The following is a 23,313-nucleotide window of genomic DNA, read 5'->3' as shown; positions in this document are numbered from 1 at the left end:
TTTCTTATAAATTTAAATAACTTTAAAATTGTCTTTTCAGAAGCATATAATTCGGTCAAATATAATTTTAATGTTTATTTACAGCTATTCTGGGTGCTATTATGATGTTTGTAAGTATATTTATCACTTTTGGGGTTGGCATTTTATCTTCTTTTCTAAATTGTTAATTACCCAAGGAGAATTTTTAGAATTCACATATATTATTTTGCACCCAGTAAACGTTTTGAGAAGTGCTTATTGGTAGATTTTTGTGTGTGCATAATGGTATTGCCAAAAAAATAGGAAAACATGAACATATAATGTGGCTAAGCCTTACTCTCTTCCAGTGGTGAGGAAACCTGTTATTTTTGAATACTCCAGTTTACAATCTCAAGGGATGTATTTACTGTATTTCCCTACTTATCTGAGGTCAAACTCTTACCTCAACCATTCTAGAACAAAGCCACAGACCTCAGCAGTAAATGGAAAGACTGATTTGAAGCAAATTCTTCTAAAATTCATGCACTTTATATGGTAGGTAAGTAATGGAACCTTTGTCTCAAGCAGCCAGTTGAGTATAAGTAAAGGAGAAAGTCTATATTTGCACTCAAAGTAGCCAGAAATGAATGTTGAAGGAGAAGACACACCCAAGGCCTCAAATATGAGAAAGTTCGGGACAGGGTTAGGTGGCTCCCAGGGTCGTATGTTTTGTGTATACTTGATGGATTTTTATATTGGATTTTTCTGAGGTAGAAACATTTAATGTGGAAAGACGTGACTTAAGGAATACCTGTGTATAAATATATAATAGTTGCTTAGAAGAGCTCAGTTCTCCCTTCCTCTTTTTTTGTGTTGTTAATCCTCACCTGAGGATTTTTTTTCCAATGTTTTCAGAAAGAGTGGAAGGGAAGGAGACTGGGAAGAGAAAGAATATTTAGATATTTAATCGGCTAATCTTCCAACTAAATTTTAAAAACATTAAACACTTTAAATTTAGATAGAAAACCCTATTGGGATCTTGATAGAAATTTTGTTAAATTATTAGATTTATATATAGAAAATTGACATTATTCCCCATATTTAATTTTTCTATTTAGTAGATGTTTTTCTTCATTTATTCCACACTCTATAAATATTCCTCAATTGAGTTTTATAGTTTTCCTCTTATAGCTCGTGAACATTTATTACTACCTTGTTCCTAAAAAATTTTAAAGAGTTTTTGTTTGTTTCAGATCTGTATGCATTCCTTATTCAGAATCAAATTTCCTGTAATCATTCTCCACCTTCCAGTCTGGAGGTTGGAAAGCTCTTTAGCACCTAAACTTGCTATTAATTCTGTTCCTAAATTTAGGGCAACAAACTAAAATACATGTACTCTGCCAGAAGCTATATCATACAATGGAGATAGAAACATATAATTTCATTGGGGGAATGAATGAAAGACTATTGCCATACAGTCTAATGAAATTTAGAATGGAGATAGTGTACAAAGTATGGAAGATCACAGAGAAGGAAAAGTCATTAGAATTTATACTCAGCATGTGAACAGATTTTTCTCAGGTAGTCAACTGGGGAAAAGAGTCTTATAGCAGGATCAATATGTGTAAAGTCCTGCCGTTATGAAATAGCATGACCTGTTTGGAAAGTCACTAGTACTAAAGTTTTAGTAGTGAAGGTTTCTGGTTTGGTATATTAGCATAGGATGTGAGATGGAGGCATTTTAGTAGCTGAATCTGACTGAAAATGTTGAGGGAAGCTGTCAAAAAGTGTTGTGTAATGAAGTAACACTGAGCATACTTGCATCATGCAGTTGGTAAGTATGAGTCTGATGGAGATGAGGGAATTGGATCCAGATGCATTAATTAGTACAAGAAAAACATGATGGGGGTCTTAATGAAGTGGAAAAATATAAATAAAGATGGGAAGGAAGGAGAGATATTGAAAGATATATAGGCAGAAATGTAGAAATGTAAATGTTGAGAGTGAGGAAGAGTAAGGAATCCAAGATGGCTTGCCTTTCAACTTCAAGAAATTATTTAGGCTTTAATTCATAAACTTTATATCATATATCTTTTTTTAAAGGAATGCTTCCTAAAATATTGTTTTACTTATCCTATTATTAACCTAATAATAAGGGCAATGGGATATAAAATTGTTGGAGTAAAGGACTGTCAGAAGTGGGTACATAATCTCTACTTGTATTTAATCATTAAATCAGAACTGCTGTCTTACAACTGAAGCAACTTAGTGCAATTGGTCCTTTTCTCAGCACCGCAGGATACTATGAACATTCATTCTTCTAGTACTTTATAACAAATAGTACACTTTCTTGTGTGCTGAAAAGTTTTTGAATGCTTCATTATCATGCTTCCAGATGACATTCATTCACTCTTATATAACATGGCTATGTATTATGCACTTAATATATAGGGTGTCCCAAAATTCACGCAAGAAGTAATTTTGATAGAAAACACAGGTTTATAATTAAAAAATTGTAAATTTTTTATTGATTCATAATTTATACAGTATAGGGTTATGTATGGAATAGCACATTGGGTAAATGGCCTCCACGGCTTTGCTGGCACATACGCAAAGCCGTGGTCTTCATTGGTCTTCATTGTCTTTGCTCCTGGGCCATAATTGGTACTTGGTAATGCTTATCAAATCGAAGGGATTGAAATCAAAGGGCAACAGATATTAGAATCTGATTCAATAAACCAAGTAAAATTAGGCTTTTATTTTTTGTTGTTGTTGTTAAGCTCACGCAAAATTCAAATCTTGCATGAGTTTTGGGACACCCTATATTACTATATCCTGTGCTAAACACAACAGAATACCAAAGAAAGACAAACATCATCTCAAACCTCATGGTCCTTACAGTTTGATAAAAAGTTAAGATAACTAAATTAAACAATAATAAAAATAACAGTGTTGGCTGCCAGGCATTGTTCTTCAATACTTCAGAATATGAACTCAATTTATCTTCATAATAATCCAAAGAGGAAGTATCATAATTACTACTCCTATTTTACAAGTAAGGAAACTGAGACTTTGTAAGACATTTTGAAATGTTGGCCTTAATCCTAAGAAAAATAGACAGCCGCTGGAGAATTTTAACAGAGGATAAAAATGATTAGATCTGAATAATTATTCTGGGTCAGCATGGATATTGAATTGGAGCAAAGTGAAACAGCATGGGATAATCCAGTGGTCGGCAAACTAATTAGTCAACAGAACCAAATATCAACAGTACAATGATTGAAATTTCTTTTGAGAGCCAAATTTTTTAAACTTAAACTATATAGGTAGGTACATTGTTACTAACTTAATTAGGGTACTCCTAAGCTGGCCTTTGCTAAAAACGTCCTCAATCTGATTGAGGTACTTTCACTGAGGTCGACCCCTTCCAACTCTCCCATCCACACTCGTCTTGTATACTTGTTTCGTCTATCTCCTTTCGTTCATCCTCTCTATATGTCCAAACCATCTCAACATACCTTTCTCAATCCTCGACACTGACACTACATCTTCTTTCACTCCACAACGTTCCCTGTACGTGCGCACCCGCACGTGGTATTTTGTGGAAGAGCCACACTCAAGGGACCAAAAAGCCGCATGTGGCTCACGAGCCCCGGTTTGCCAACCACTGGGATAATCCAAGTGAAAATGACTGCTCTCTAGGCTAGGATAAGGGCATCACTGAGGGAAAAAACACTAAGGATTGAAGAGATTTAGAAGTTGAATTTTGAGCAGAGACTTGAAGATGGGGAGGAGGAGAAGATTTTAGGTTTAAAGCATAGCCAATGAAAATGCTCTGAAGTAGAAACCTACAAGACTAGTGTGGTTGTAGCAGAATGAATGAGAGGGAAATTAGGAGGAGATGAAGTCACCTAAAATAGAGGTGGGTAGGTAATTGGAAGGGCTTAATAACTTTGACTTTTAGGTAGGAAAATTGCTTTATTTGAAAGTATGCTCAATTTTAGTTTTAAAAAATGTATAGATATAATGAAATTGTGATTAAAGAGTATGTCACAGTAAGAAGTACTGAAACAATACACTTCATGTTCTACAAGATAGAAGATCTATTGTCATTTCATAGTATGTATATTTTTCTTTGCAAATGAAACCTGGTCAGCAGTAGTAACATTCTTGTACTTTATGGGTGACTCAAACATGCCTCACCATACTCTTCCTTTAAGCTCTTTTTATATAAACTATTGTTGTGGGAGCCTGTATTTTCTCTCCAGTAGCTCTCTCATTTTTCTCTCTGTGCCATTACAAACATGATGCTTGCATCTGCTTAGCAGTAAAACTCAAAAGTCCATTTTTATTGTTCTACAATTGTGAGGCATGGCTGTGACTCAAACAAGGATGAGTTCTTTAAGTAAGATTAGATTTGATATACTATTTCAGAAAATTCTTATTTAATACATCTTTTGTAGACCTTTAGCAGATTTAATGTTTTGATGATTTTTAATGCCATTTTATGAGACAATTTTAAATTTCCATGTATTTATAGAAAATTTCAGATAGTTCATTTTAAAGAAATGAGAGCTGATAAATGAAATAGATGTTATTGTATGTAGCATTCAAAGGATGCCCTTTATCATATATCTTTGATAATATAGAGAAACTCTGCTAATTTAAACCCTGTAATTGTACTTTTACATTTTTATGCCTTTCAAAGGCATCCCTAATTTAATTGATGTTTCTATTGCTATGAACCTTTCAAAGAATCTTAAAGATGCTTCCATCTACCTTACATTATTATCTAGAGAAAGACTGAATTACAATTCAAATTCTCTATTTCAGCTATTTGTAGCTTTGGCTTCTGTTTTCTGTGAGCAAAATCTTTTTACTGTAGTTTTTACATTTAATAATTTGCAACTCATTTATTTTTATAAAAGTTTTGTGTGTCTCTTTTGATTTTAAACATAGAAAATTATAAGTAGAAAACTGTTAACTTGAAAAAAATCAGGATTAGAGAATATATAGATTAGAATTGAATAAAATGACTATTAAGCCAAGAGAAAAGTCAGGAATATCTATACATAGTTATTTCTAAACATTTATTAAAATTGAGCTATAGGTTTTATTCTCAGATTACTAATTGTATGAAACAAAAAGAGCAACATCATAATTTGTAAAGAGAAGCTTACTGCTTCCTTGGTGGAAGTTGTGAAGAAGTTGAGTAGACGTTGTAGTAATGAGGCCTTAGGATTTGGGTGAAGAGCTTGTGCTTAGGAGCAGTATAGTTATAGTGAGCAAAAGATGTAATGAGAGTATAATATCATTTCCTCTACCCATATGATGTTCTGTTGTTCATTTAATGGGAGAGGCATCACATATTCCAATAACTAATAAGAGTTGTTATTATTGTTTTTGTGCGTGAAGGTGTTAAATATGAAGTACACAGATGTTAAATTGTTGGGCGTTTTTTTACTCACCTTTTTGTTTATAAATGAAATTCCATAAGAAGTATGTTCTTTATCTTCCTCTTTAGGCCATTCAGCTATAGGATAATTTTATTGAAAATAGATGCTTAAAATAGCTAATTCTCTTTTAGTTCATGTCTTGATGGTAGAGGCAAATGATAAGCTTCAGACAATGGAAAAGAAATGAAAAATAATGGTGTTTGGGAAAAATTATATCCATTTACTTTCCACTAACCTCATAAAATTGGTCTTTTTCAAAAAACAAAAATGCATTTTTCATACCTGGACTCTACATATGTTTTTGAATGGAAAATAAAGAGTTCTTCCTGAAATAATACTGAAGAAGGCAAGCTAAATTGTGAATCAGTTCTCTGTTATGCAAATAATGATTCAGTTTAGTGTTTGACTTCAAGGGCCAATAATTTTTATGAAAGTATTACTAAAGCAAGGTGTTTGGGTTGGATTTTATAGTCTCCGTCCTTTGGTTGACTCTCTTTTTATTCATTTTAGAGTACTTGTTTATAGTATCATGGCATTTATTTCATTCCGACTAAATTCTTCCTTTTGCATCCCTGGCACAAATGTGGACATGCAGAATTTAAAACCCAAAGATACAGTCCATAAGCTAAACTGTTTTTTCATGTTCTGTAAACCTCATTGCACATACCTAAATTTATTACATTTTATTTTATATCAATGAATTCATATATATTTGGTGCACTTTTTTGTTGTTGTTGACCTTACTGCAGATGGCCCCCATTTTCTCCCCTTTGCCCCCTCCCACGCCCCCACTTCCCTCTCAGTCCCTTATTCCATTATTGTTAATCTTTTCCAACCCGATCCTCCTCCCTTCTGAGATCTGTGAGTCTGCTCCATACTTCCATGTCTGTGGTCCTATTTTGTTTATCAGTTTATTTTGTTCATTAGATTCCACATATAAGTGAGATGGCTCACTTTTTAATTGCACAGTAGCTGAATCAGTAGTTAGTGGTCAGACGACAGTTATAGAAAGTATATATAGACAATATAAATTACCAGGCATTATTAAGAACATTAGCCTAATATTGAGTTACTTACTAAAAAAGTTGAATTGATTGCCTTGATGGACACACAGTATTTGTTGCAGCTGGACTGGTGAATAAGACAGCCAAGGTTATTGCTTTTGTGAAGCTTATTACACTCTGATGGGTTATAGGTATTTAGCTACTACCACTTCCTGTGCTTCAAAATTTTATCTTTTAAAACAAAAACAAAATCTTAGTCAGGGGAGTCTTGAAAAGAGAATATTAGTCATCACTACTAAGGATACAAAAATTGATTTTAGTCCATTCTTTTTTATTTTTTTATTTCAGCACAAAAAGCTCATGTTTCCAGATTACAATTTATTTTTTTGTGTTTTGAACTAAGTATCCAGCTCAAAGGCATCTGTCAAAGCTGTGATCTGATGGTTTTTAAATTTATTTAAAAAGATCAGGAAGTACTCTGAATCAAAGACAGTCATTCGTAGGTTTCTCCTTCTATTTATTTCACCTTGGTCATATAAAAACTGATGAACTGTGGGCTAATACCACTTTCTAAATCCAAAGGCAAGCTTAAATACTATCTGAACTCTGTGCTTGTGGTTTTTGAGTTGTCAGTAATCTCCAGGATGAACATTGTGGACGGGTTATTTGCAGCCAACACAGCGTCCTCCTAACAGAGGTTCATGTGAGGAAAAAGTCAGCTTGGGCTGTGATCACAGTACAAAAGAGAAGCAGAAGCATGGCATTCTGTGACAATAGTGATGGTCTTGTAGTTTTTGTCATAAGACTTTTTGCAAAATCATTTTTAAAACATTGTGGAAATGCAACAGATCTTGGAATATATTTTCCCCTTCTTTTGAAGCCTGGAACTTTATGAGGATGATTGTCATAACACAGTCTATTTTTGGGAAGATTACTTAGTGTGCCACAGTTCTTTACCCTGAACTAGGTGACATTTCACTGTTTTTGTGCAATTATATTTGCCCTGAGACACATATTTAGTAAGCATAAGAGAGGTAAAAAGTAGAATCAAATGTTCATTCTATCAAATCAGAAGTTAAAAGTTTTCATCGGTATAGTGCCTTTAAAGATCATTATTATAAACTCTGCCCTTTGAAATGTGTCTCTTTGGGAACAGATTTCTTGAGAAGAAAATTCTTACCAACTGAGTTCTTGTTTTATTTTAGGGATGAGTTATGAAGGATTTAAAAATGTATAAGAGATGGTACCTATTATTAAAATTTAAAATTGGAGATAAAATATGTGATAATTTTTATAAGATAGAGGTAGAGTTTAATAATTCTTTTAGGTGGGGGCCACACTTCAAGCTCCAATCCTTCCTTAAAGGAATTATTTCTTTCATAATGAGAAAACACTTAATGTAATTGAATGTTTCATTACAGTTTGTAAAAATGTATATAAATTTGTATCCTTTATTCAGAAAAGAGTTATTGTGATTAGTTTATGCTTATTTGAAAATTACACATACAAGATGTATAATTAAACTGTTCAGATATTGTAAGTAAAATATTGAAAGTATAGTCAAATCAGATGAAACTTATTCCTCCAGGAATGACAAAAATAATCAGTAAATAAAAATTACAGATTGTAAGATGATGATACATTACCTTGAATTAAGATATACTTAACATCTCTTGAGCATTTGAAAAATGACTTTTCTAGTTTTTACAGTTTATATTTTAAGAAAGACATTAATAACATGGAGGGGAATCAGAAGAGAACCTCCTTAACAATTAAAGGGAAATAAGACCTAAACGTATGGTGAATATTATCTTGAATTTTTTAGAATATTTCTTTTTTTTTAAAATATATTTTATTGGTTTTTTACAGAGAGGAAGGGAGAGAGATAGAGAGTCAGAAACATTGATGAGAGAGAAACATCGACCAGCCGCCTCCTGCACATCCCCCACCGGGGACGTGCCCGCAACCCAGGCACATGCCCTTGACCGGAATCGAACCTGGGACCCTTCAGTCCGCAGGCCGACGCTCTATCCACTGAGCCAAACCGGTTTTCGGCAGAATATTTCTTTTTAATAATGATTTAAAAATACTACTTTTGTATTCCTGTATATTACCTTTCTTAGGACTAAATTAATAATGAAAATATCCTTGTTCAGATTGTTCCAATTTTTCATTCAAAAAATGTGTTCTATAAAATATCTTTTGTTATCTTGTGAAAGTTAATAAAGATTTGGCTGTATTAATGTTTGAGAATATTGTGAGAATTCTCAGGAACCCCCCACCCCTACCTCCCCTGCCCAGTGGGGTTTAGGTGAATAGTGGTGAGGGCAGTGCCATTATATGCTTCTTTGTGTTGCTCCAATGTTGCTGTTCTGCTAATTCTTTAAACCAAACTATACTATTTGAAAACAAATCTCATTAGTTATTAGGAGAGGAAGATAATCTACACTAATAAAAGAGAAACATGGTAATTGGCGTATGACCGCTGCCCTTTTCATTGGCTAATCAGCGAGATATGCAGATTAACTGTCAGCCAAGATGGCGGCCGGCAGCCAGGCAGCTTGCAACTAACATGAGGCTTGCTTGCCTCAGTTATGGAGGATCATTGGAGGAAACCAACGTTCCCCGCCTGCGGCTGCAGGCCTCTGAACAGGCAGTTTAAGAAACATCGTAACAAATACCGCCGGACTTCAGCCAGCAGATTCGCAACATTGTAAGCAAAGGCCAGAAACCTACTTTCAGCCGCAAGGAGGCCTAAGAGCTGGAGCCAAGCCTCAAGGTAAAGCTGGCCCAGAATAAAAAAAGAAAAAAAGAAAAAAAGGAGCGGTTGGGAACTTCAGTCACTCCCAGCCTGAAAACAGCCCTCAGCCCCTCACCCAGGCTGGCCAGGCACCCCAGTGGGGACCCCCACCCTGAAGAGTGTGTGACCAGCTACAAACAGCCATCATCCCCTCACCCAGGCTGGCCAGGCACCCCAGTGGGGACCCCCACCCTGACCCAGGACACCCTTCAGGGCAAACCAGCCAGCCCCACTCATGCACCAGGCCTCTATGCTATATAGTAAAAGGGTAATATGCCTCCCGGCACGGGATCAGCGTGACAGGGGGCAGCGCCCAAACCCCCTGATCGCCCTGTGGCTGTGTGTGTGACAGGGGTTGGGGCCCCAACCCCCTGAGCAGCCTTGCTCTGTGCCTGATAGGGGGGAGCTCCCCAACCCCCCTCCCCCATGGGCCCTGCTCTGTGTGTGATGAGGTAGAGCCATAACCTCCCCATCGGCCCTGCCCTGAGTGTGAGAGTGGCGGCATCCCAACCCCCTGATCGGCCCTGCTCTGTGGGTGATAGAGGGCGGTGCCCCAACCCCCTGCTGGGCTCTACTCTGTGTGTGACGGGGGCAGTGCCCCAACACCCTGATTGGCCCTGCTCTGTGCGTGACAGGGGGTGGCACCGCAACCTCCCCATCGACCCTGCCTTGAGTGTGACAGGGGACGGTGCCCCAACCCCCCAATTGGCCCTACCCTGAGTGTGACTGAGGGTGGCATCACAACCTCCCAATCTCCCTGCTCTGTGCATGACGGGGGGGGGGGGTCCCCAACTCCCCAATCGGCCCTGCTCTGAGCCCGACCAGGGGCTGCACCTAGGGATTGGGCCTGCCCTCTGCCACCCGGGAGCAGGCCTAAGCCAGCAGGTTGTTATCTCCTGAGGGGTCCCAAACTGCGAGAGGGCACAGGCCGGGCTGAGGGACCCCCCCCCCCGAGTGCACAAATTTTTGTGCACCGGGCCTCTAGTATGGTATAATTTATTTGCCATCTTGTTACTAATTTTGTTTATATATACAGGTATCAATTTGGTATTGTGAATAACATTACCTCAAAACCAGTAGATTGAAACAGTAACATTTATTGCTATTCATGAGCATGTGGGTCACCTGGTTCTGCTAATCTAGGCCAGATTCAGCTGATTTTAGCTGGGCTCTCTCACATATCTGCAGTCAGTTGATTGGGTAGGCTGGGGGCCGGCACATCTAGATTGGCCTCATTTACATGTGTATTGGTTGGCTGGCTATTGGCTAGGGTGACAGGGTAAATAGGCCACATGTCTCTCATTATCTAGTAGGATAGTTCAAATGTGTTCTGTGGTGGCTGGGAACGGTTCCAAGAACATCAAAAGGGCAAGCTCTAGTGTGCAAGCAGTTTTTGAGCTTCTGCCTGCATCATGTTTGCTCACAACCCATTGACCCAAGTAAAACTCATGACCGTGTCTAGAGCCAGCATTAAAAGTCACTACCAAAAGAGCATGGATTCTGGGAGATATGAACAATTGAGACGGTGACTGCAATAGACTTAATTTAGATTTTTATATTTTCAGACTTGTTTTCCCTTTGTTGTTTCTTTAATGTTGGAAAAGGGACCTCCCTCTGGTGGCCCCTTTTAAGCTGAGTTTTTCAGTTCAGAAAAGTTCTCAAATTTCTTCATTTTCTCCCCCCCACTCTGTCTCTCCATTCTATAAAATAAAAGCCTAATATGCTAAGTGTCCGGTCATCCATTCAACCAATCTAAATAATATGCTAATGTTATGCTAAGGCCGCTCAACCACTTGCTATGACGTGTGACCACCAGGTTAGCTTGCTGCTGGGGTCCAGCCGATCTGGACTGAGCGAGACAAACCAGACACATCATGGAGCCCTCCCGCAGTTTCTTCTCTGGCTGGCCAACCTCCCGTGTCCGTCCCCAGCCCTGATCATGCACCGGTGGGGTCCTTTGGCCTGGCCTGGGCCCTCTTGCAATCTGGGCTGGGGGGACCACCCCCACCCCCCCAAGTGCATGAATTTCATGCACTGGGCCTCTAGTGTGTGTGTGTGTGTGTGTGGCTCTATCGATGTCTCATCATTTGCTTTTCACTTTCAACTCTTTTTGTATTTCTGGAGATATTCTTCAAGGAATTTTGAATAAAATATTTTATTATTTTATTTTTTACATTTTAAAATCTATTCCTTATTGCCTCTGTTTTAAATTTAGGAATCACTGGAATCATTTTTTGTACAGCCTTTTCTTACCTCAGAGCATATAGACTGTATTTTCATATGTATAGTTGCTTTTTTAAGTTGTAATATGACTTATAAATTTTCCAAAATGTTTTCCTGTTTATTGTAGTAACATTTCTGTAGAACACCTTTTCTGTAATTACTTAGTTTATTACCTTTAAAAAAATATACCTGGTGATTATTTTGGAAGGCAGCTATGCTCACCACTATACCACAAACGCAACTTCCTGGTGATTATTTTGAATTGTTTCTATACTTTATTGGAATTGAAATAACTTCTGGCAGTGTCTTTGTGTGTGTGTGTGTGTGTGTGTGTGTGTGTGTGTGTCTTAAAGTCTTAAATGTGTGGAATTGTTTACTAGCTTTATTTTGTCAAAACTCAGCATAAGGAATGTGAGGTGCTAAAGGTATCCAGCAAGTTTTCTTCCGTATGGGATAATTGCTTTTCCACATTTAGTATGGGTGTCAGTTTGTTGGCATATTTCTATTGTTCTTTACCTAGCTTGATTGCCTCAAGTAAATTAAAATAATGATATTTCAAAAGGAAAACAGGTTTAATTTAAAGCAATTTTTAAAGCACGTAAGCATGAGCTCATTATTTTCTTGATGGTGTAGTTTATTTTCTGTAAAGGGATCAGTTGGCATAAAATCATCAATTTTTATTTCTTCTCTGTTCCTCCATATAATATTCCCTTTCCCTTGCCCCTTTTAATCTGCTTAAGACTTAGAAACAAGATAACTAGCTTTGGTAGAAGAGCTTGATGAAGGTAAGTGGCTTCTATATTAGCCTTTGGGGACATCCTTCTTTACATAAATAAATTCTGGAGCACAAATTTGTGTCATGCATTTGTTTTATTTTTTTTTACTTGAAAAAATGTTTTTCCAGTTTGCCTAATAATGTAAGGAAAGCAATGGTGTGGCATCATGTATATTTAGCTTATAGGAAATTTTACTTTATGTACTGGCAAAAGCAAAAACACATGGTCCCTAAAGTGAACAAACAAACATAGCAATAACAATACTCTCTCTAATTGACAAACACAATTAACATATGTCCTACAGTGTGAAATGGAAGGTATAGCTGTGCTGTATCCTCAGACTAGGCCAGTGGTCGGCAAACTCATTAGTCAACAGAGCCAAATATCAACAGTACGATGATTGAAATTTCTTTTGAGAGCCAAATTTTTTAAACTTAAACTATATAGGTAGGTACATTGTTATTAACTTAATTAGGGTACTCCTAAGGCTTAGGAAGACCCACACTCAAAGGGCCAAAGAGCCGCATGTGGCTCTCGAGCCACAGTTTGCCAACCATGGGACTAGGCTATCACAGTGTCTCTCTTTTTTTTTTTTCTTTTTTAAATATATTTTATTGATTTTTTACAGAGAGGAAGGTAGAGGGATAGAGAATTAGAAACATTGATGAGAGAGAAACATCGATCAGCTGCCTCCTGCACACCCCCCACTGGGGATGTGCCCTCAACCAAGGTACATGCCCTTGACCTGAATCGAACCTGGTACCCCTCAGTCCGCAGGCCGACGCTCTATCCACTGAGCCAAACCGGTTACGGCCACAGTGTCTCTGTTATACTGGTTGTCATTACACTGTAAAATGTGCGCTTCTAATGTTTAAATTTTTTCTCCTATAAAACATGACCCCTAATGCAAGTCAATTAGTTCATCCGATAATTACCCAGAAATAGAGTGATTTATTCCTGGTGTTAAGGAAGTTAGCAATATTGGGTAAAGAGAGGAGATACAGTATGTTGGTCTGCTATGTGTAATTTTCCAAGCAATTTTCAGGAGTGACTTATGGCATACAATATTCTCCATGTATTCTGACTATAACCCAATTTTCATATAAGGTACCTCTTCACTTCAGTATTTGATTGTCTACCAAACACCAAATACTACACCAATCACTCAATATACTTTCTTTCACCTAATTTCCACTGCAAGACAGTGTGATTGGCATTATTAATCCCATTTTACTGGTGAAGAAAGTGATAGAAATAGTAAATTGCTTTTCCTAGGTTACATAGTATGTTACAGCCCTCGGATATAAAACTGGGTTGACCTGACCATATGTGCTCTTTTTACTACATTGGGATTGGAGGTGAATTTTTACTGTACTTATTTACTTAGAGAGATTCCAAATAGTAGTTACTATTTTGTTCATCATTTAATTTTAGAAGTATTTTATTTAAATAGTTTGAGCATTTAAAATAAAATTCGAACATATGGCAAACATCATCTCATCTTCATTTTTTTTTCTTTATGTGTTTCTTTGTTTTTAGAGATTATATTAACTCTGTCACCAGGTGTTCGGTGTAGGCACCAATTTATGAGCACCAGTTTTTTTGTTGACATGTGGACAGTATTGCTGACGTGTGGACAGTTATGATCTGTAGAGGAGTTAGGACCATTTGTCTCTACAAGAAAACCAAGAGAAAAATATGACCGTGTTTTTCTTCATCTTGTCTACAGCAGATATATTTGCATAGGCTTTAAGTTTTTTCAGATATGATTTTTGATTTATTATTAGAATAATGTTTGAGCTACCTTGAGTGGTAGATTATAAAAAAGCAGCTCTTCTGTTTTATTTCTTACCTAACTCTTCTCCTCAAAGAAATACAAATAGATCGTTTTATCTAATTTTTTAGTAATAAATGGAAAAAACTAAACAGGCAACTCCCAGTCACTAGGGCCCTAATTCAAAAGAATGGGATACTCCCAGAGTGGAATTGGTTGGAATATTTTATCCTCGTCTAGTCTGGTTAGCCTGTGAGCAGAAAATGATTAGTAATTTATGTCAGGGCAGGAAGAGAATCTGATTCATAGATATACTAATCAGAAAAATAATTATTGGAAAATTGGGACATGTCCATATTATTAACTGCTAAATGAGATTTTTTTTGAAAGTGTTTCTTAAGTCCTATTGGACCAGACAAGGTTTATACTGTGTATTATTACACACAGTGGACATTTTAGCAGTGGTTAGAATGTGGTGATTTTTGTAGATGTGGTTACATTATCTCTTTAAAAAAAACTTGTAAAGGACTTAATAACTCAACTTTAAAATTTTGTTTTTAGGCTAATATTTGGCAGGGTAGGCTAAGTCCATTGGTGATTAATATATTTTCAAAAGTTTGAAGAGTTTTGTTCAAATCCTAAAAAATAGTTTTTCTGGTATGCATGATATTTTTTATTCTTAGAAAATTGAACAGGCATTTTGGGAATGATTACAAACATAAAGTAGACAGGAGAACAGGAAGGTCTGTCATTGCTTATGCTTTTATTACCATAGGTAATACATTGTTTTATCACCTTAAAGAAGAAGAAAAATAGCCCTTGCCAAAATACCTTGTGGGGAATATTTTTAAGAACAACAATTTGATAACTTATTCTAACTTTTATATTTATATGGATCATTGCATGTAATTTTTCCTTTTCAAAAAGAGTTGCCACTAAGTGAAGAAAATATTTTCCATTTTCAATGTATTTATTTAATTCCTTCTGTAGGGAAATCTTTGTTTTAATGTGTGGTATTTTATCTGGATAGTATGCAAAATACTTATCCAGCATAATAGTTGGTTCAAGTAACTGAGTGTTTATTAAAGCTTCAGTATCAAGTAGCTTTACTAGGTCAATTGTCCCCAATTTGAAATTATTAATTTTACTAGAGTTCTTTCGATTTATGGCATAATTTTGAATTTAATCACTGTTTCTTGGAGATAAGTATTTTTATGCCAACAATTACAAAATTATAATATTTCTACCAAACAGTAACATGCATTTTATATGTTTTTAATGATTATTTTGAATGTGGTGAAATGAATAATATTTGTATGCTGTTATCCATCTAACGTAACTTAGACATTTTTCATATTCTAATAAATTATTTACAAGTATAACTCTGTAATATTCTATTAGGAAGAAAGCATAATTTTCAAAATCATCTCATTGTTGTATATCTAGATTGCTACTATTATTTTCTTTTACTATTTTAAAATCATGTTATCTCTAAATGTAGAGATCTTTATGTAGAAAAGGCTGCCTTGATTTTGTGTGTGTGTGTGTGTGTGTGTGTTAATTATTAGAAGAGAGATTACTGGATTAGAGAATGAAAATATAAACATAGTTAAATTGGTGTCATGAATGTTTGAGCCAAGTAAGTGCTTGTTTCATACTTGCCTTATTGTTCAACATTACATTTAAAGAGTCTTGTTGTTTGCAATTTATAAAATAATGTCTACTTTAAATTTGAATTTAAAAAAATTATTTATTGTGTTGGACTTGAACATATTTTCATCAGGTGCTTTTTGTTTGTTTGTACTAATTACCTAGTTCCATACTTTATATAATAATTTCCTTTTAGGATTGCAATATTTTTTTTAATTTATTGTCTAAAGATTTACTTATGTCTCCTTTTTCCCTGATTGACGCCCCTCCCCACCCCCCAGCCATTCCCACCCCGGGCAAGTCCCCACTGCCCCAGTATCTGTCTCCTTTGGTTATGCTAATATACATTCATACAAGTCCTTTGGTTGCTCTCTAACCCCACCTCCCCTGCCATTTGTCTCTGGATCTATTTTTGCTCATCAGATTATGTTGATCATTATATTCCACATACGAGTGAGGTCATGTGGTATTTATCTGGAATAAAAAAGACCCCGAATAGCCACAGCAATCCTGAGAAAGAAGAACAAAGTTGGAGGGATCACAATACCAGATATCAAGCTATATTACCAAGCCATGGTTCTCAAAACGGCCTGGTACTGGCACAAGAACAGACATATAGACCAATGGAACAGAACAGAGAACCCAGAAATTGACCCAAACCATTATTCTCAGTTAATATTTGACAAAGCATGCAAGAGCATACAATGGAGTCCAGACAGTCTCTTCAATAAATGGTGTTGGGAAATTTGGTCAGATACATGGCAAAAAAATGAAATTAGATCAACAACTTACATCATACACAAAAACAAACTCAAAATGGCTAAAGGACTTAAATATAAGATGGGAAACCATAAAAATTCTACAAGACTCCGTAGGCAGCAAAATAGCAGACACATGTTGTAGCTATATCTTTACCAACACAGCTCTTAGGGCAATGGAGATGGAGAAAATAAACAAATGGTACTACATCAAAATAAAAAGCTTCTGTACAGCAAAAGAAACCATCAACAAAACAAGAAAGCCCACTGCATAGGAGAACATATTTGCCAATGTTACCTCCGAAAAGGGTTTAATCTCCAAAATTTACAGGGAACGCATACAACAAAAGGAAGATAAACAATCCAATGAAAAATGGGCAAAGGACCTAAATAGACACTTTCGAAAGAGGACATACAGAAGGCCTAGAGACATATGAAAACATGCTCAAAGTCAGTAATCATCTGAGAGATGCAAATCAAAACAACAAGGAGATACCATCTCACACCTGTCAGAATGGCTATCAACAAATCAACAATTGCAAGTGCTGGTGAGGTTGTGGAGAAAAAGGAACCCTCGTGCACTGCTGGTGGGAATGCAGACTGGTGAAGCCATTGTGGAAGACAGTATGGAGTTTCCTCAAAAAGTTAAAAATGGAACTCCCATTTGACCCAATAATCCCACTTCTAGGACTATATCCCAAGAAATCAGAAACACCAATCAGAAAGGACATATGCACCCCTATGTTCATAGCAGCACAATTTACAATAGCTAAGATTTGGAAACAACTTAATTGCCCATCAGCAGATGAGTGGGTTAAAAAATTGTGGTACAATCAGTTTGGCTCAGTGGATAGAGCGTCGGCCTGTGGACTGAAGGGTCCCGGTTTTGATTCCAGTCAAGGGCATGTACCTCGGTTGTGGGCACATCCCCAGTAGGGATTGTGCAAGTGGCAGCTGATCGATGTTTCTCTCTCATCGATGTTTCTAACTCTCTATCCATCTCCCTTCCTCTCTGTAAAAACATCAATAAAATATATCTTAAAAAAACAAACAAAAAAAACAACCCTGTGGTACCTCTACACAAAGGATTGCAATATTTCTTATAAACTTCTATAGATAACATTTTATGGGCATTATTTTTATTGTAAATATTTTTCCTAGGTTAATCACTAAATGAGTGATTAATAAGTAATGAGTGCCAATTCATTATACATTGTTAGGGGAGAAAGTTCTGGACCCAAGAGACAAAGTCCTGAATTTATAGAGTTTATCTTTTAGTGGGGGTATCACCAAGGAACAAAAATATATATTTGTACTTTTTCAGGCCATGATAAGTGCAAAAGAAAAATGACTTAAGATGAAGGAGCTGAAAATGATAGGATATGATAGGGTGATAATGGAAAGCCTCTCGGACAAGAAACCTTTGGAAAGAAAGGTATAGGCCTTAAGGATCTTGGGAGTGTACTGGGGAGGGTGGGCAGGTAGAGGAAACAGTACAAAGAGGTAAAGTTGTATTTGATGTGTTCTTAGAAAAAGCAAGAACGAGATAATCAGGTAAATTAGAGAGATACCATGGAGCCGGATTATATAAGGCCTTCTAGGTTAAGGTAAAGATTTTGGATTTTACTCTGATTGACATGGGAAGCTATATTGAGCAAAAGAGTGACTGGTCCTTGTTTTTTTTAAATCAATTTTTCTGCTTTGGGGAAAATATACTATGTAGTTAGAGGAAGACCAGTAGTAGGTTATTACTGTGTTCCAAAGAGGCTTGCATTAGGATAGTAGCAAATGGAGGTGGTAAGTGGTTGGATTCTGATATATTTCTAAGGCATAGCTCACTGGGATTTCTGATACACTAATGTGAAGCATGAAAGAGAGCCCTTCAGAGCTTTGATCTGAGAAGTTGGAACAATTCCCATTTGCTGACATAGGAAATCTGAGGTGAGTAACTGTTTGAGGAGGAGAAGATATCAGTTAGTTCAGTTTGGGCAAGGTTAAATTTGAGATGACTTTTAGTCATCCAGAAGTCTGGAGTTAGAGACTTGGGGCTGGAGTATTTAAACATGCAACTAGATGAAATCACCTTCAGAGTAAGAGTCAATAAAGAAATATGGACAATGGGAAGGCTGTGTTCAACCACAGACTGCTGAGGTTTGAATCCTATCTCAGCTGTTTAGTGTGACTTTGGACATGTTGCTTGCTTGTAATAAACTTGACTTTTATTATCTGTAAAACCAAGATGAACATAGTACTTACCTGTCAGGATTATTGTGAAGATTCACTTACTGTATATATACACACATGCATACACATACTACTTAGAGCTACATTTGGCGTTTACAAAGCTCTATATCAGTAGGTCTTAAACATTTTTGTATTTAGAACTATTTTATACTTGTAATAATTATTGTGGATCTCAAAGAGTTTTTGATTATGTAGGTTATCTCTATTGATATTTACCATATTAGAATATAAAACAAATTTTAAAAGTATTTACTAACTCATTTAAGAAATAATAATAAGCCTTTTACATGTTAAATAACATTTTTAATGAAAACATAAGTGTATTTTCCAAAACAAAAACAAATTTAGTGAGAATAGCATTGTTTTATATTTTTTCAATTCTCTACTCTGGCTTCATGGAAGATAGCTAGATTCTCATTCTCATATCTCTTTGTTTATTTAGTCTTTGGTGATATCATAGGTCCTACCTCCTCTGGAAAAACCCACTGTATATTCAGATGCATGAGAGAATGAGAGTGAGAAAAACAACATCTTAGTATTTTTATGAAAATAGTTTTGAGTATGAATTTTTGAAAGGGTCGCAGGAACACTCCATGAATTTGATTTCTATTGCTGTTGTAACAGCCAGCATTCCTTGTGGCTCTTGGCCCTCTTCCAATTTTCAGAGCCAGAAATAGCTGGTTGTGGCTTTCTCCTTTTGCATCACTCCAACAGAGACTTTTCTGCCTCCGTCTTTCACCTTCAAGGTTTCTTGGTTAGACTCACCAGGATAATCTCCCTATTTTAAAGCCTGCAGATTAGCAGTGTTACTTCCATTTGCTATCTTAAATCCTCTTTGCCATGTAACTTGATACATTCTAGTAGATAGGTAGAAGTGTTATCTTCAGATAGAACTGTTGTCTTCAGTTCTTTTATAATAACACTAGTGGCCCGGTGCATGAATTCGTGCACATTGAAAAGAAATTAATTAGGAGTATTTTAATATTGCTATTCTCCTTTTCTCACTAATAGAAGTGTCAACCAAATTCACAATTGACAATAACACTTCGAAACACACATGTGCTATTGGAGCCAGCAAGAGCTTTATATGTAACGTGTATGCATGAATTAACTTAGCCATATATATATATATATATATATATATATATATGTATTAGACCTGCTTTCTGATTTAGCTACACTTTTTGCAGCCCAGTGAAGCACCCGAACTTCTCTTTCAGGTAATTGTCAGCAACACAGCAGTAAATATAAACATGAAGCAGATTAATATTATAGATCATGCAGGGAGAACAAAGGGAAAAATGTTTAACTGCAGCAGTGTTTGACTATATTCTATGCAGTGGGAAAACCTGAAGTCATTTTCAAGATCCAACATTTCTTACTTCTTTTCATTCGGGTCAAGTTTCTAAGCTTTCTAAATCTCCATTTTCCAGCTAATGAAAAAAAAAAGGTTTCCACTCAGTCTTCTATCTAACTATCCCAAGACTCCTGTGAGGATCAAGAGATGAGGCACAGGAAAATGCTTCACAGACATTTGGTTAAAGTGTAAAATGTTTTCACCTGGCTATAAAGCAAAAGTCATGTTCCTGGACTGAAGAAATTACAAGGAGGCTAGGCAGTAGGAAGAGGAAAGCCGGGCGTTGCTACGTGACGTCATTACCCGGCACCCACAGCCACCATTTCCAGGCTGGACTGGGCTGTGTGCCGCATCTTGTGCCATGGTGTCTCGGCAGCATCAGCTGCGATTTGGTGGGCTGTCATTCTGGGTGGTGGCAGGGCCTGTGTCCCACTTGGGGGAAGCCAAGTGTTGCTTTGTCAGTGCCAGGTCCGCGGTGCCTTTCTCTGTAAATGGCCAGTGCACATCATGGCAGCTCCTGTGGTGAGCATCTGCCCCCTGGTGGTCAGTGCGCATCATAGCGACCAGTAGGATGGTCAGACACTTAGCATATTAACCTTTTATATATCTACACTAATAAAAGACAAACATGCAAATTGACCATACCTTCGCTATGCCTTAAGCCATGCCCACCAGCCAATCAGAGTTACTATATGCAAATTAACCCAACCAAAATGGCGGCAGGCAGCCATGGAGCTGAAGCGAGCAGGAGGCTTGGTTTCTCCAGTGATGGAGGAAGCAAAGCTTCCAGGCCAGCTCTGAGCTCCACTGAAGGCAACAAAGTTTTAATTATAGAAGATAAACCCCAGAATAAAAAAAAAAAACAGGAGAGGCTGGGAGCTTCCGTCACTGGGGGGCTTGGCCAGCCTGAAAACGGCCCTCAGCCCCTCACCCAGACTGGCCAGGCACCCCAGTGAGGACCCCACCTCCCACCCTAAAGGAGGTGTGGCCAGCCTGAAAACAGCCATCAGCCCCTCACCCAGGCTGGCTAGGCACCCCAGTGGGGACCCCCACCCTGAAGGGGGTGTGACAAGCCTGCAAACAGACATCAGACCCTCACCCAGGCTGGCCAAGCACCCCAGCAGGACCCCCACTCTGATCCGGGACACCCTTCAGGGCAAACCAGCAGGCCCCCACCCATGCACCAGGCCTCTATCCTATATAATAAAAGGGTAATATGCAAACTGACCCTACCAGCAGAAAGACAGAGAATGACTGGTCGCTATGACACACACTGATCACCAGGGGGGCAGACGCTCAATGCAGGAGCTGCCCCCTGGTGGTCAGTGCACTCCTACAGGGGGAGCTCTGCTCAGCCACAAGCCAGACAGATGGCTGCCAGTACAGCAGTGGTGGTAGGAGCCTCTCCTGCCTCAGCAGCACTAAGGATGTCCGATTGCAGCTTAGGCCTGGTCCCCGCTGGCAAGTGGACATCCCCCGAGGGCTCCTGGGCTGCCAGAGGGATGTCTGACTGCCAGCTTAGGCCCAATTCCCTAGGAAGCAGGCCTAAACCAGCAGGTGGTCATCCCCCAAGTGGTCCCAGACTGTGAGAGGGCACAGGCCAGGCTGAGGGACCCCCCCCCCCCAAGTGCACAAATTTTTGTGCACCGGGTCTCTAGTATAGATTAGGGAAGACTATGCATAAGTACAGATACAGATAGACTAGTTAGTACATATAATAATAGGAATATGTCAGCTTCCATTTTATGAGAACTGAGTAAGGAGGGTTGAGGAGATACTGGGGGTTTGACAATAAAGAGAAGGTGTGAAGTAATAGGCTTAGGTTTGTGGAAAGACAGGATTATTAATATTACATGTCTGAATTTAATGGATTTATTTGCCTATTTTTGTGTGTTTTGCTGGACTACCTTAGACTTCCATTTAGGAACCTTGCTCTGCAAATTTAAGGCATTGAAGAGTAGAAAATGAATTTTTCCTGAAGTCACTTTAGAGAGAGAAATTGAGAGTTATACAGATAGAAGGGGATACACGCACATATATACAGTCTATAATAATAAAAGGGTAATATGCTAATTAGGCCGGACATCTTCCGACGTCACTTCGGACATCCTTCCTGACGAAACTGGGGCTAGAGGGAAGCCAGCCCGGGTCCTGGGTGCCTGCTTGCGGCCAGAGAAGGGAAGCAGCCCAGGTCGTGGGTGCCAGAGGGAAGCCGGTACCAGCAGCTGGGGGAAGGAAGGCCTATTCTTGCCCGAATTTTCGTGCATTGGGCCAGGCCTCCAGTAAATAATATATGTATGGATGTATGTATGGATGTGTGTGTGTGTGTGTGTGTACACTGAGTGGCCGGATTATTATGACCACCTGATATATGTAGGCAAATTAGCTATAATTTCGTGCTGAAATTGCTAGAGGGCCAGACCATTATAAATAGGGAAGCAGGTTGTTTACTACGACAGTAGAAGTGATTTTTTTTCTGAAGATATGGATAAACAATGCAATTTAACAGCCTTTGAACGTGGGATATATATATATATATTATTATGAGTGGCCAGATTATTATGACCACCCTATCAATATTTCGTTGGGCCACCTTTTGTCTTCAATACCACGGCGGTTCTTCTTGGCGTTGACTCCACGAGATGTTGAAAGATGATGTGAGGAATCTGACATCATGACTGATGAATAGCACTGTCCAGTTCTATGAGATTCGATGATGATTAGCACTGTCCAGTTCTGTGAGATTTGATGGTTGTGGAACCAGCTGCCTGATGGCTCTTTTAACTTCATCCCACAAATGCTCAATTGGATTGAGATCTGGTGATTGTGGGGGCCACCTAAGCAAGGTAAAGTCTCCCTCATGTTCTTGAAACGACTCCTGCACAATCCGAGCACCATGGCATGCCGCATTGTCTTGTTGGAAGAAGCCATCTTCATTGGAATACGCCATCAACATGATAGGATGAACTTGATTAGCAATGATACTTAGGTATATTGTGCTATTCAGACATTGTTCCACACAAATTAAAGGGCCCAAATCATGCCAGGAAAACATGCCCCAAACAATAACACTGCCCCCACCAGCTTGAAGGGTTGTACTCATGCATGTGGGGTGCATACTTTCATGCTGTTTCTGCCAAATTCCCACTCTGCCATCTGCATGATGCAACTGGAAATGTGATTCATCAGCCCACATGACTTTTTTCCAATGCTCAACTGTCCAATCCTTGTATTCCTGTGTGAACTGGAGACGTTTTATCTTGGTAACTGCAAACAGCAAAGGTGTTCGAACAGGCCTTCAGCTTCCATATCC

The 23,313-nt window shown here is 37.9% G+C and overlaps 1 protein-coding gene across 1 annotated transcript in view; it reads left to right on the top strand.

Annotated features, from left to right (window-relative positions):
• CCDC91 (coiled-coil domain containing 91) overlaps positions 1-23,313 on the top strand; it is a 277,441-nt gene that overhangs the window by 102,286 nt on the left and 151,842 nt on the right. The window lies entirely within an intron of this gene.

The sequence above is a fragment of the Myotis nattereri genome, assembly GCF_964212035.1.
Source record: "Myotis nattereri genome assembly, chromosome: 2".
Lineage (NCBI taxonomy): Eukaryota > Metazoa > Chordata > Mammalia > Chiroptera > Vespertilionidae > Myotis > Myotis nattereri.
Note: the sequence above shows the minus strand (reverse complement) of the source record. Positions and strands in the feature narration are given on the sequence as shown.